Source organism: Pelodiscus sinensis, chromosome 26, assembly GCF_052426305.1.
Source record: "Pelodiscus sinensis isolate ZL-2025 chromosome 26, ASM5242630v1, whole genome shotgun sequence".
In the NCBI taxonomy this organism is placed as follows: Eukaryota; Metazoa; Chordata; order Testudines; family Trionychidae; genus Pelodiscus; species Pelodiscus sinensis.
The window spans coordinates 13,581,981-13,587,021 of record NC_143077.1 but is presented as its reverse complement, the minus strand read 5'-3'; positions in this window follow the sequence as shown (position 1 = coordinate 13,587,021).

The window sequence follows — 5,041 nt, the reverse complement described above, 5'->3', positions numbered from 1 at the left end:
ACGTCGAGGTCCTTCGGGTTGGGTAGAGCGGGAGCGTTTACGTCACCGGGGAGGTCTCCCATCCGGGGTGTGGGCGGCGCGGTGACGTCATCCCCTCGCGCGTCCCCGGAGCTCCCTCCAGCGTGCGGCAGCTCACGCGAGAGGAGGAAGCCTCGCAGAGGCGGAAGAGTCCCAGAAGCCCCCGCGCGGTGGCGACCAGGAAGTGCGGGGGGGGGGAATCAGTTAGAAGGAAGGGGCCTCGCTGGGGCTGCAGGCTTCCGGGGTGGAGGGACTTAGGACAGATGTGGGGAGGAAGAAGTGGAGGACGTGGGGGGAGGGGAGAAGGAAGAGGCAGAGGACATGGGGGGAGGGGCGAAGGAAGAGGCAGAGGACATGGGGGGAGGGGCGAAGGAAAAGGCAGAGGACATGGGGGGAGGGGCGAAGGAAGAGGCAGAGGACATGGGGGGGGGGGAGAGGGGCAAAGGAAGAGGCAGAGGACATGGGGGGGAGAGGGGCAAAGGAAGAGGCAGAGGACATGGGGGGGAGAGGGGCGAAGGAAGAGGCAGAGGACATGGGGGGGAGAGGGGCGAAGGAAGAGGCAGAGGACATGGGGGGGTGGAGGGGCGAAGGAAGAGGCAGAGGACATGGGGGGGAGAGGGGCGAAGGAAGAGGCAGAGGACATGGGGGGTGGAGGGCCGAAGGAAGAGATGTAATTGGGGTAGATGGGTTTGAGGAGACACACAAGAGCACTGGAGAAGGAGCAGATGTGATGGGAGACCTGTGTGAGAGCCAGTGGCAATGAGGGACAGAGGAAGTTGATGGTGTATGTGTATCAGCAGCTGAAGAAAAGTAGGTCAGAGAGAGAAGTGAGAGAGGGAGATAGGATTTTGTGTGTGAAAACCCCAGAGACTTTATCTTTTCTTGTCGTGGGAATTCTAGCAGTTGAGGGCCAGCTGCCAGTGTCGGTGCACATCTGCTAGCTTGAAACAGAGACAAAGCAGGCTGCACTTTGCCACTGGTGTCAAATCTGGGTAAAGACCAGCATTACAAATTGCAGCTTGCTTTGTCTATATTAAAAGTTGGCACTGCCGTTCAGGGTGTAGCTTCCTCAGTTGTTGGGGAATCAGGCCATATTTCTACTATAGTAAGGCTTAGAAATTGTCATTACTAGAACAATAGAAGGACATCATTACAGTGCTTGTAATAAGAAAAATTAACCAGCAAGAAACTGCCATCTTGATTGATGTAGACTGTATGCTATGAATTTAAATTTGGCCCAAACACTTTTTTTTCAAAAGAAAGCTTTCATAAAGCTGAAAAACCAATTAAAATGTTTCTAAAAAGGCACCACTTAATAATGTGAAAGTGAAAATGATGTAATTGATTTTCATTGCTCTCCCTGACAGAAATGTGGAAAACAGACTGACATGTATGTTGGATTTTAAAAGATTCTTTCTCTCTAAGGATCTAAAAATATTATAAGTAACATCTGTCAAGAAAATGGCTTGTTATGAACACACTGGCAAAAAATGCACAATATTTTTGTCTTGAGTCTTGTGTGCCATATTTCAAGTTAGCACATAATTGTTTAATTTCCTACTGCTCCTCAGTCCAGTGAGGGATACCTGAAACTGCTGAAGAGTTGAAGTTTCATTACACTTTATAAGAACATAAGAACAGCCATACTGGGTGAGACCATAGGTCCATCTAGCCCAGTATCCTGTCTGCCAACAGCGGCCAGCACCAGGTGCCCCAGAGAGAGTGGACCGAAGACAATGATCAAGCGATTTGTCTCCTGCCATCCTTCTCCAGCCTCTGACTCACAGAGGCCAGGGACACTATTTCTATCCCCTGGCTAATAGCCTTTTATGGACCTAACCTCCATGAAATTGTCTAGCTTCTCTTTAAACTCTGTTATAGTCCTAGCCTTCCCAGCCTCCTCTGGCAAGGAGTTCCACAGGTTGACTACAATACCAGTAAGTATTTTTAGCATATTTTATGGAAGTAGTGAAAATGAAGTTTGAGGGTCTTGCTGCCATGCTCTGGTGGTAAATCTTGCCTCTGAAGAGATGGGGAAAACTGTTGTGATTTGGTGGTGAACTGGGTGTGTGAATTAGGGAGTTCCTTCTGTATTTAACTATTTTAGTGGCTAGTTTAATTATCAGGTAGGTATTCAGTGTGGAGGAGCAATAATGAACAATGTGAAACTTGTTGTTTTACAGAGAATGATAGTGCTCACTGGAGACTCTTGGCTGGGAAAAGTTAGTGTCATGACTAGAACAAGAGACAGGATAAAGATCTCTTAAAGGTCTGACAGAAGAAACTGAAGACAATTATTTTTTCCCCAATTCCTACCTGATAAACACAGTGGTTCCCCATAGGGAGCAGGGATTCATATAGACATACGGGAACATGACGGTCCAGCTTGCTGAATGTGACCCTACTTGCAAAAATGTAAAGACTAAAACTGGTTTGATGCAAGGAACAAAAACTTGAGTATAAAGCTGCATGGCAGTACAGAATGAGGTCTGCCAAACCTCATAACCTGGCTAAGGAAAGGGATGTCCTATTCTTTGCAAGCTTTTTTGAACACAAGCCTGTCATAACTGCTATAATCACCAAGGAAAAGTGTTTGATCAGCTGAACAGCAGTGTTCACAAAGATGCCACACTACTGCAGGAAAATCAATACAACAATTAAAAGTGCCCCTGTCTCTCAGTAAAACTCCCACAAGTCAAATATTCAGGCTCATTTATTATCTTGCAAAATTTGGCAGGCATGTTTTGGATCAGGGAGGCCAACTTGCCTCAGTGGATGGCTTTGACGTTGGCTGAACTATCTGAGCCAAAATTGATGCATGGATGGCTCAAGTAATGGATGAAACATTTTGTAATGGTGAAGATCCCCGGAGCTCACCTGGAGCTGGATTGGAACCAATATCAACCTAATAGTGAAAGGCTCTGTAATCCATTTCCTTCAACCACCATGAGCCAGCCAGCCTTCTTAAGCAGGCACCAGATTGGTAGAGTCCTGTGTGTATACAAAAATGCAGATCCACATCTGATCTAGGGACATTAAATATTGGTTAATCAAATAGTCAATTAACCTCATGAGTTCTTATTGGTTATTCAATTATTCTGTAGTTCCTGGGGGTGGGGCCGGCAGCCAGTGTACTCTGACGCCACTCCCGGGGAGCCCCCTGACGCTCCATGCTGCTGCCTCTGTATCAGAGGCAGCAGCGTGGGATGCCAGGTGGGAGCTGGCCTGTGAGGGGAGCCAGCTTAAAAACCAGCTCCCTTTGCATGGACTAGCTGCCTGTCGCCCTGCACTGCTGCCTCTGATACGTGCAGTGTGGGGTGGAAGCAGCCCCTGTCCAGAGGGAAGGGGGCCAAGCTCCCAGACCTGGCAGGAGCTGGAACTGAGCCAGGTTGCCTGCCCGTCTGGCTCCTAATACACTTTAAATGCAGAGCTGCAAATCCGGGATCCAGCACAAGCCAGGACTGAGCCCAGCTGCTGGCCAGCCTGGTAAAAATTTACTGGTGGTGGGTGTGATGGGAGAAATGTGTGTAGTCTAGAGCATTGACATAGAAGCTTTTGGTTATCAGTTAATCAACCACTATTACATCCCCAGCCTGATCAGCATCTGCCAGGTTCAATTCATTATCCAATCCAGATGTTACTTGCATCCACACAGCAAACTATTTGGAGGGGAGTACTGCTGAGCGAGGAGGAGGGGGCAGGGAAGCACAAAAGCAGGAACTTGGGGTAAGGGGCAGCAGGAATCCAGGGCTGGGGCTCCGCATGACAGTGCTCACCAGGCAGGGGGGAGGAGGGAGGAGGTCAGGCAGGGTCCACACACGGCCCCTTCTGCAGGGAGATCTAGGACATAGCTTGTAGTGTCCTTTCCCTGCCAGCAGTGCAGGGGCCTGCCCTGGCATCCCTTCCCTCCCTCCCTGCTGCCTGGGGGCTGGGTGTGTGTGGGAGAGCCCTGCATGTGTATCTGCTCTGCTGTCCATCAATAACCACAGATATGAAATGGGGATATGCAGGGCTCTTCAGACTTGAATGGGTGCTGTAATGAGCCTGCATCCCATTCCATTGAGTCTGTTTTGGAAGTTTATATTCAACAGCTCGGAGAGGAAATTGTCTGGCAGGTCAAGGAGTACAACAAAGAAAACTTGATTCAGCTTCTGTTCTCTTTTACGTTCTAGGATTCTTCAGTCCTCCGTCAGTTGTTCCAGTACGTTTTCTAAACAAATATTTCCAGCTTCTAACTCTCCTTGTGCCCAATACTTGGAATAATTAACTTGCTTTTCTGCCAGTCATGAAAAATGTTTCACAGAGATAATCATCCAATGTGTGAATGCAGCCATCTCTGGGATGGAGCATGGAGGCTGTTAGCAGAGCTGTGCAAAGTTCACTTGCCCCAGCCAAAAGTGCAGCTGTCTCTGGGGTGGGGCATGGCAGGGCGTGCAACAGTTTAGTGTGAGGAGAAAACCCAATCCATTGGAAATCTTGGGAAAAAAGATGGAGTTAGCTGGCTTGGGCTAAAAACTTGAGCAAGCTCCATCCTAATACTCTGTCCAAATATCTAGGCTGCCCTCCAGACTGGAATGTGTCTGGTAAAAAGGATCCCCTGCTGTTTTCCCCAAGAGTATGAGCATTATAACCCCAGATCGAGACTTTCAAAACTGACCAGCAAGACGCCTAACTTGAGCCACGAAGGGGCTTGGTTTTACGATGTGATTATTCGATCTACGCATTCCAATCTGGGGGCTAGTCTAGATTTATTTCTGGATGTTTGGGGCTTGCTGTTGATGCACGGAGTTAGATTTAGGGGCCTGAGCATCCTGCTCTCCCACCTTATGATTATTTGCCAACCCCCATGCTGGGATGGTGGTTAAGATAATCAGGAGAACGCTCCGCAGGTGAGTGAAGTGGACAGAGCTGAGGGCTGCATCCAGAGTTTCTGCTCTTATTGGCTGGAGACCTTCAATTGTATTGTGACATGCTGTGAGGTCACCAAGGCATATGCAAGGGCTGCAGATGGCATTGATCAAGA